The 10,788-nt window shown below is 38.7% G+C and overlaps 1 non-coding gene across 1 annotated transcript; it reads right to left on the bottom strand.

Moving 5' to 3' along the window:
* Positions 1 to 4,665: 4,665 nt before the first annotated feature.
* On the bottom strand, positions 4,666 to 4,772 carry LOC111902314 (small nucleolar RNA R71). Its single transcript, XR_002853735.1, has one exon. It is a non-coding gene; the product is annotated as a small nucleolar RNA R71 (small nucleolar RNA).
* Between the last annotated feature and the right edge of the window lie 6,016 nt (positions 4,773 to 10,788).

The following is a 10,788-nucleotide window of genomic DNA, read 5'->3' as shown; positions in this document are numbered from 1 at the left end:
GTGCGCCTCCTCATGTTATTTTTTATGATTTTGGGAAAACTCTGATGATATACATGTTTTCAAAACTATAATGTAAACAATTATGATTTTGGTTGGTTTGAAAAGTTTAAATTTTTATGAAATTTTATGAATGTTACATGATTGTATCAGAGCCTTGGTTTGAGTGAGTTAGAGGAACACTCATGTGAATCCAATCTCAAACTAAGGAAAAAGATTTAAAAAAACAAATTTCAAATGGTTTTCAAAATAATAGAGGAGGATGAAAGGTTTACAATCAATCGGAGCCAGTAAGTGACCCCATTCTACCACACAAGTTATTTGAGATTATGTTGTGTTATGATTAAAGAAGCATGCTAGTAACAGGAAAGGGATCCTCAAGAATTGTATGATAGAATTTGCTGATATTTGATGCCTTATCTCCTGTAGTGTACCCTATTGATTGTTGTATGAATCTTTCGTGTGTGAACTAGTTGTTGAATGAATGCGCTAGGTCGCATATTGCATGGGCTAAATAGTCTTGGGGTAAGGAAACTGGTCCTGATGTGCAGCTCTTGTTTGAGTCCAATCGTTGTGGGATTGAAACCTTTATCCTAAGATTGTTTAAGTCATGTAGTATGTGATAGTATTCATGCAATAGTTATTTGGAACCAATGGAGGTTCGTGTCGCAGTTAATGGTAGGATGAGTTATGTGGGGTCGTCTGGCTAGTTGATATGTGTAGCCTTCCTTTGGGAAGTGATGGTAGAGTGAATGAGTATGATAGAGGGAATTTTATTGTTAGGGTTATTGTAATGATCCTCTAAGATAACATCGAGTAGGTGTGGAAGGTGGTATGGGCCCGAATTACTGAACGCACGGGACCCGTACGTGTAGCAAGGAAGTCACAATCCCTAGGGATTTATTGGGGGTTGGTTCCCCGTTTTGGTTATATGTGTTATATGATATCTCTTTGGTGTATTTTAGTATGGTGACTATAAGGCGATTTGAGACCAGATATGGATCGGGATCATGAGCTTGCATGCAGATTGGAGCTGATGAGTTGGATGCCAGGATTAGGGAGATTCTCCATGGGGAGGTTATGGCCATCATTTGGGATCAAATACCAGAGTTATTTCGGTCTATTAAGAATGGGATAATGGGGTTCTTTGATGACAGATAAGCAACCATTGCTGAGACTGTTGCTGTTGCAGTGTCCGCAGCTGTCGGAACGGGTTGGGTTTTTCAGCATTGGGACTTTGATAATATGAAGCCCCTGACTTTCGATGTAGTTTAGGATCCGATCATTGCGATGAGGTGGCTATCTGATGTTGTGGGATTCCTAATCACCTGCTCTTGCCCAGTTGACCAGAACGTCAAGTGCGCTCCCAACCTCTTGAGGTCCGGAGTGAAGGATTGGTGGAGACTTGTTACGAGATCATATTCTGCATAGCATAGGGTTGTGGTATCTTAGGATTAGTTCATGGAGATGTTTCATACTCGATATGTGCCACAGGTTGAGTATGAGAGGTTGGCCTAAGAATTTTTCGATCTGAGGCAGGGATTGGAGTCGGTGACTGAGATCACCAAGATGTTTACTCAGAGGGCCATATTTTGCCCTGAGTTTGCTTCGGAGCAGGCTCAGATGACCCGTTACTTGAGCATGCTCAAGACGGATTTCAGGCAGTTTGTTTCCACCCAACGGTATGATAATTTGTTGGAGTTGCAGGAGGCCGCCAGGCGGCGTGAGATTGAGATAGATCTTCAGTTGAGGGAGTAGATATCGGCCCTGACACAGTCTCAGCTGACGCCCAAGCGGTTCAAAACCGCTGATTCTAGGTCTAGAGGTCAACGAGGCCGCACTTATGGGAAGTACAGAAAGGTTCATGGCGGGGCTTGTCGATCAGGATGCGTATGCCACAAGTGTGGCAGGGAGGGGCACTATGTGAGGGATTTCCGCCAGTTGGCCCATGTCCAGAGTACCAGGATTTGATATCATTATGGTCAGGTTAGCCATGTGAAGGTTAATTGTTCGTTTCTTGTCGCCAAGCCAACACAGGCCCCCACGCCAGCTACTTTGTGGATCACAGATGGGCGCCAGGGGAAGGTAGAGCCCCGGAGGGATCGGGTCGCACTTTTAAGATCGTTGCCAAGGAGGCCACAATAGCTCCAGATGTTGTGACTGGTATGTTTCTATCCTATATCTTGTTGATTATTTTTATGTTATGCTTATACATTTTTACCTTTGTTAGGTACGTTGCTAGTGAACTCATTGTCTGCCTTAGTGTTGTTTGACTAGGGTACGAGTTGATCCTTTATTTTTCTGTCGTTTAGTAGGGAGTTTGATATGCCCTTAGGGGAGCTAGAGTGTCCGTTGCGAGTTTCTATCGCCAATGAACATGGGGTTTCTGCTTCTTTAGTATATCATGGTTGTGATCTGGAGATCTTCGGGGTATCCTTTTCAATCGATTTGATCCCTATCCCCATGGGGGATGTCTACATTCTTGTGAGTATAGACTTGCTGAGCCGTTTTGGTGCGGTGATTGATTGTGAGCCTCAGTGTGTGGTAGTTCGAACCCCAAGTGGGGGAGAACTGGTTATCTATGAAGAGGGCACCAGGATGGGTTCGGGGTTTTGTTCTGTAGCCAGGGCTCAACAGTATTGATATTGCGATATTTTTACATATTTTTAGGCAATAGTTGAATACATTTTGATTAATATTTTGGTTATTTGCATAGATAAATGGTACTTATAAGATTAAATTACATCTGGCATCCAAATGAAGTCATCTTGAAGAAAAAGGACTGAAAGCGACAAGGATTGGAACTTTGGAGGAGAATTACTTAAAAGATAAAGAATTCACCAAAATACGTTATCACAACGTGAGTAGTTAAGGCTCACGACGTGAGCATAGATATTCTAGAAGATAAACATCTGGAAGTAAGAATTCGTGTTGGATACAAATTTCTACCGAGATCACAACGTGAGATACCTTACTCAAGACATGAGTATAGTTATTTCATATATATATATATATATATATATATATATATATATATAACCTTGATATCCACGATTATGGGAGGTTGGCTGGATTGGAGAGAGTTTCCAGAAGACGATTTTCAGAATTTTAGAGGCTAGAAACTTTGTAATACACCAAGGAAGAAGAAGAAGAATTGTTTATACCTAGCATGTTAGAACTTGATACTTAGGATTGCTTAAACTCATGTTCTGTGTAGTTAGTGAATATTGAATTGCATGAACTTGACACCTAGTAATTTAGTGACCATTAAATTGCTAGAGCTAGGATCAAACCAATCTTAGTTAAGTAATCAAAGTATTAGTTTTGCCCATGCTAGAGAACATATTTTGATTATAATATTGTGTTTACCTAATCAACCTTATATAACTCCAATCCATTTAATAATTGATTTTGTGTTAAATCGTGTGTGACTATGCACAGATCTACATGAATTAATTCAACATTAGTAAATTTGGAGTTGAATTGCTAATAAAATATTAACTGGTAACCAATGAGAATTATCCTTAATTAATAGCTAAATAATGAGGGAAAGTGGATTCGAACTAAGAAGAGTGCTTTTCATAATTGATTGAATTAGTTGTTGATAATTTAAGTTTATCTAAACTTGCAAAATTAGATATAAACCAATTTACTTTGCTAGAATTTTAGGTTAATTAAGTTGTGACTAGATTAATTAATTAAAACCGCTTCATGAGTTCGATACTGACTTTTGTGCTATACTATTTGCGAAGTGGTACACTGTCGTGGGTCGAATAGCTAGTAGATTAGGAGGTAAAATTAGGTGTAGCTGTTTTAGACGCACCAAGTTGTTGGTGTCGTTGCCGGGGAATGGCTTGTTTGATTGTTGATTTATTTGCTTTAGGTGAATCGATCCTTTTGTTGGGTAAAACCTGCAAAAAGTTAATTTTCAGCTTAGTTTTTTGTTTCGGTGCTAAACTCACGACGTGAGCCTTAAGCTCATGATATGAGCCCAGTCATTCTTCATTTTCCTTCGTTTTTATTTTCTATATAGATTTTATGTGACAACACGAGGTGGTGATGTTTACCATGTCATGGTGGCCAGTCTGTAGGCAATTTTTAGTTAGTTTTTGTTCAGATTTACGTTTTTATTTTTTTTCACTGCAGTTCATGACCCAAGGATCCAGCACACCATTGGTACCACTACTTGAAGATCCCGAGTTAGCTCTTCACAAAAAGACGAACAAGGACGAAGGAGTAAAGCAAACACCAAAGAAGTCCCCTTTCAAAGATCTTAAATAAGTATTTGGAAAGAAGAAAGGGAAGAACGTGGGAGAGTCAAGAAGCGAATCAGAGATGATGATGGTCCATGTTTAGTACAACCTGCAATTCCAGCAGCATCAACATTCGAGCTAAAAGGACACATTCTTATTGCGCTGAATGATGTACCATTTTCTGGAAAGAATCATGAGGGTGCTTACAAACACTTAGATGAGGTCAATGACATTGTAGACTATTTCAATGTCTCAAATGTTCCTAGAGAGACAGTCTTGTTAAGGATGCTTCCTGTCACTTTTAAGGGAGCTGGAAAGGATTGGTTGAAGGCACTTCCACCAGGTGTAATTATTACTTGGGCACAAATGTGTGAGCAATTCCTAGAATAATTCTGCCCCACCATCAAAGATATCTAAACTCAAGAAGGCAATAGCCAACTTTCAACAACAACCGGGTGAGTCGTTTTATGTGGCATGGGAGCGATATATAGGGTTACTAAGAAACTGCCCTCAAAATGACCTTAACATACAGCAAGAAGTGTCTATATTTTATGACGGGGTGAATGTCATGACAAGGCAACTCCTTGTTTCCCAAGGACCGCTTACTAAGAAAAATTTGGGTGAAATCAAGGAGTTAATTGAAGAATTCTCCAAGCATTCTCGTGAGTACCATAATCCAAGACAAGATGGGACAAGGGGAATTGGTAGTGGAACATCAGAAGACATGGTTATTGTGCTAGCAATGTTGAATACTATGGACAGGAGGATGACAAGGATGGACCAGTAAATTCATGCTATTAGAGTCGGATGTGAAAGATGCAATGGTCCACACTTGACCAAAGACTGCCACTTAGATGATAATGGGAATAAGAAGGTACAAGTTTTCTACTCAAGCGGAGATAAATATGATGAAAATTGGAGGAAACCAAAGAAGGAGTGGTTTCCGTATGAAGAATATAAGAAGAAAAAAGAAGAAAAATATAGGCGGACTGTTCGAGGCATCTACTAAAAAGAACAACTACCACCTGAATAGAAAGTTGATTTTGAGACCATGCTAGCTAGATTCATGGAGGCTTCAGAGAAAAGACACGATGAGACAGATGCATGAAATAAATGATCAAAGGATGATGATGAAGGACCAAAAATCCATGATGAAAGATCAACAAGCTATGATGATTGACAAGCAAGCATTATTAAGAAATCATCAAGCATCGATCAAAAATCTCGAAGCCCAACTTGGTCAAGTAACAACTTTGGTAAATGAACGATTATATCCACAAATTCCCGAGAAAAAGCTTCAATCACATGTTATGGTGGTCGATACTGAAGAGGATACCATCTTTGAGTTCCTTGAAGCTCTTGAAATCAATCCACAATAGACCAGACCAAAGATGATGTGACATTCCCAAAATCGCAGCCAGAAAAGACCGGTTTAATTTATGCTTTTAAAATTACTTCAGAGTAATCCTTTGATTAAAAGAGTTGCGGAGTTTGTTCCCAAAACAAAATATGAAAAAAAAAGTAAGATTTACCAAAGCATTTCTTAAAGATATGTATTTTTCATTATATTAAAATACTCGGGATGTCATGTTCCGATAAACAGACCAAAAGCATAAACATTTCAATACAGACCTTACAATAGTTATTTACAACAACAGGTCTATAATTCAAAAATAACTTGACAAGTCATCCAACTTATGCTCTGGCGCCACTACCTGTAATACAAAGAAAACTAAGTGGGTCAGGCTTGGGAGCCTGGTGAGCATATAGGGCTTTCAACCCACAATAAGTAATTAAATTTATTTTCATCAACCAACAATAACCCAATTACCGATTCCCGTTATTCTCACTTTACGTCCCTAAAACAACTAACACAAGGGACCTAGTTTTAGAATATTTCATTGGGGCGACAACACATGCATTCGGGGGTTTCCAGCAATATATGTCAAATAAGGCAACCATGAGGGGATAGAGTACAGCGAATGAACACCCAAGTTTATTAACACCTACAGGTGGCGAGCCTGCTAGTGTTCCACAAGACTGTCTAGAAAAGTCTGTGGTCGTCATCTAAACTCCGCTAGATGACTGAATAAAAAAACAACATCGAGGTCTCTCATCTGTTTATCACACATCAACTATCTACCCATGTTCTACCCAACATATTAGTAGATAAATATATATATTTTTATACATAGTTTAAAACCTGTATGGCATTCTCATTCAATACATATTCCAAACAACAGATGAGACACATACGCATAACACGTATTTCATAGAGAATAACTCATATCTATGAGATAGAATAAAGTGAATATACATTCACACATATAACAACAAAATATACACATAACACGTATTTGGTATAAAATACTTCATAATTATGTGTTAGAAGAAAGTCACTACACACTCACTTGATCAGAAGATGATCAGACAGCACTACGGCTTGTAGAAGTAGTATTCTTTAGTGAAACCGGGAGATCTTCACCAAAAACAGGCTTCTTGCGGGTGGAGCTTCGGCTCGGAAATTTTATTTCTCGGGATCTTCGGGGCTTCGGGACTTGCTTCAGGACTCGTGAATGATAACGGGGCTTCGGGATATTTCTTGCACGAAATTCAACGTAAAACGACAGAGAGGGAAGAGAAAAGGAGCAAAAAGGCCGACTGCCCTCGCACCCTTTTATAGAGGTTGAGTCCTCGCATTACGCTGGGCGTAATGATCCGGTACGCCGGGTGTACTCCGAATCAGACCTCCAGGTGGCGACGTTTCGGTGGTGCTACGCGTCTCTTTTTCGGACCGCACAAAACCGAAGTACGTTGGGCGTACTTAAAAGTTACGTGGGTCGTACCCTTCGGATAGGATCGATGACTCCTCCTCCTTCGGATAATATCCGAAATGTTATTAAAATTAAATATCTTAATTATTTAATAAACTTAAAAAATTCATATCTTTCTCATACGAACTCTATTTTCGGCGTTCTTTATATCCACGCGTAGGTGAGACTACGCTCTATAACTTTCGTTTAGACTCCGTCGACTAATTTTGATTTTATTTTTATTATTTATTTTTAGTAGGCCGGGACAGGAAAACTCCGTTATAAATTCATAACTTCTTCGTCTGACGTCCGTTTTCGTCTGTCTTTTTATTGTTGCACTACTAATGATGAGATCTTCGATTCTCGTTTAGATTGTTTCGGCTAAAAAATCGCTTGATCTCAAATCGAGTAATCGAGCTGCATACTGCTATGTCGAAACTTCAGAAAATCATAACTTCCTCATACGAAGTCAGATTTGGACTATCTTTTTATGCACGCTGTGACAACCCGATATTTCGAGTCAATGTAATGTAAAACCGATCAAATTTAGGTCAAAATGTAACCTTCCTAAAATCTTATTCGGATTAAATAAAGTAATAGGAATCATATCAAGGTTTGCGTACATAAAAAGAACGTCCAAATCTGACCTCGGACGAGGAAGTTATGAATTTTTGAAGAAATTCCTTAATCACGTCATTTTAATAAATAAATAATAAAAATGATTTCGGAATTTGCCAGCGGAATCTAAACGAAAGTTGTAGATCATGGTCTCACCTTCGCGTGGATATAAAGAACGTCAAAAACGGAGTTCGTATGAGAGAGATATGAATTTTTGAAGTTTATTTAAAATAAATAAGAATTTAATTATAAATTCCCGGTAATATCCGAAGAGGAGTCATCGGATTGGACCGAAGTACGCCTTGCGTACCTTCGTACGCCCCGCGTACTGAGATCGAGGGTCTCGGATCGTCCACGTCGCACTATCCGAAGAGTTCTAAACCGTCCGACCCGTCCGAAGCTCCGACCCGTCCGACCCGCTGTCCCATCCGACCCGCCGTCCCATCCGACCCGCGTACCCAGCAACCCGTCCCATCCGAACCGAGGCAGTCGAGGCTTCGGTCATGCATGACGTACGCGTACGCGCTGCGTACGAGCGTACGCCCCGCGTTCGGAGGCGGTTCAGCCTTCCTATAAATAGGATGCGAGGCTTTCCGAAAATGTTGCTCATTTCTCTCCTCTCTCTCACAACTTTGTCTCGTTTTCCGTGCCCGTTATAACCCGAAGCTCTGGTCTTTTTGCTCAAGTCCCGAGGGTCGATTTTACTCCCTAGATTCCCGAGAATCCCGAGAAAAATCCGTTTTCTGAGACGAGACTCTGCCCGGTTTTCCATCTCGCTTTCTTCAATCAATCAAGTGAGTTTCATACCCCTTAATCAACCTGTTAAATATTCTAAATGCTTTTATATGCTTTCAAAAAGGGAGGGGGGGATACAAGTTAAATACTTATAGTTATTGTTTCAACCACACGTGATTGTACTAATCACATGTGATTAATAACTAGGGAAATCAGTGGTTTTATCACTATTCAAACTATCTATCAAACTGTTTTACTTCTAAATGTTTTCCAAACCCATTTACTTTTCGAATTTACACTGCAACTGTGTTTTAAGCAAATGTTCCTTATACTCAAACTGTTTTAATCAAATCTACACCTTCAAATGGTTTTATAGATTGACATCAAGTCAATCTTTCGTTAAAAATAATACTTATGTTTCAAATGCCTTATAAATACTTATTTATGCTTTTATATTACAAATTGCATGCCCATATATGTATAGACGTATAAATAATGTTTAAAGGGCTTAGGAAGGCTATCCACCTTGTTTCCTTTTCCTCGATTTGGATGTGGTCTGATAGGATTTTGGGTGACCATCCGAAGGTCGTTTCCATATTAATTATATATCAAATATACATATATAGACATAAAAGTACTTCCATAATCATACGTACTAAACACACTGTTAACAAGTTACCATCGGGGTAACACAGAATCACACTATTACAACTGCTAGATCAATGAGTCAGTTCATTCATGAGTCTATAATAGGAAGAGAATATATACAACTATACTACGTGAACATATACGACTATACTAGAACAAGAAACATTTCATCACACATGCAAGAATACGATAACAAATGTGATCCACTGTATCGGAGCATGCCTTAAATGTCATGGCCCGAGTTGTAGCCAGAATTCTCTTGGAGGGAGAGCGTTGAGTTTGCGTATAGATCTATACTGGATTGACTATCCTACACCTTGCTGCTAGCTACAGCCGGACCTGCAGGTCTGCGGGTGCCAAACGTCATTCCGTTATTACGACCGTTCTTTATGTCGTTGTTATCAGTCGATAGTATGGTGCAATCATCACATTATACCTTAATATAAATCCGGTTTAAGGTAGTAGTAATTAGTACAACAGTAGTTCTTATTATACAAAACTACAGTACTACAATGATTTACCCATTACATATTTTGGTGATAATCTCACTTAAGCATTAATGTACACACTATATTTTATCAAATGATAGTTATACTTGGGTAATCACACACTTTTACAACAGACGAGTTTACAAAACAGTTAAGCCTTGGTAGAAGGTTACTTTTATAGAAAATATAGGATTTTCTGAGAGATTCAAACTTTTGCAAATACTTTTAAACATTTATTTACATTTTTACAAACTTATACATTGGGACAAGTTCAAACGTTTTTGACAATGATCATTGACACTAAAATACTTATGAACTCACCAGCTTAATGCTGATAAACTCTTTCAAAATAACCTGTATTCTCAGGTCATCAGTAGACAGGTACCGATGCCAGCTTTTGAGATGATGGAGCGTACTCAAGACTCATCATTTTATTATTTTGATTTACGTTATATTTTTGGTGTCTAAAACTGTACAGAACACGCATGTATTAAATTTATATATTTAATGCAATGGATGATGTTGTTTGCCTATTTACATTTACTGTGTTGTGATTACCTTACATGACGTCCTCCGCCCCAGAACGTTTCCGCCGTTCTTGGTTTTGGGGTGTGACACACGCTCTCGGTTTAATGAACTCTACGACATTTGTTTAGATCACTAAGGCTAAATAGCGCTCTATCTCAAGTTCAAATTTTATGTCATTCAGCGTCGTGTCGGTCCTGTCGCGAAACTTTGATAGGTCATAACTTCTTCGTTATAACTTGGATTTTGGCATTTGTTTTTATATCTCCGGAATCATTGTTTCAACCACTAAATCTTCATGCAAGGATATCGGGCTTATCTCACACTTTACTTTTGACACTTATCTTATTCTTTATTCATTAAATTATAATAATTAAGAAAACAAAAACGTAAATCACATAATTCACATAATACTCAAATATTTCATCATTAATACCTCAAAAAGAGTTACAAAGGTTAACCTAGACTATTCAATCAACGATAATGTCTAGCCTGGAAACGCGGGCGTTACAGACAAAAAAGTTAAAACTCGAAGAAAAAATTTTTGCTGAAACATTGAGCTCACGACATGAGCCTTCAAAGCTCACGACGTGGGGAGGGTCTTAATAGAAAAACTTTGGTGATGTTCAAGCTTATCGTCCTCCTTTATCATTTCCATCATGAGCTAATATCCATCCACTGGAACAGCAGCATCTGAAGTTTATGCAACAA

The sequence above is a fragment of the Lactuca sativa genome, chromosome 1, assembly GCF_002870075.4.
Source record: "Lactuca sativa cultivar Salinas chromosome 1, Lsat_Salinas_v11, whole genome shotgun sequence".
Lineage (NCBI taxonomy): Eukaryota > Viridiplantae > Streptophyta > Magnoliopsida > Asterales > Asteraceae > Lactuca > Lactuca sativa.
Note: the sequence above shows the minus strand (reverse complement) of the source record. Positions and strands in the feature narration are given on the sequence as shown.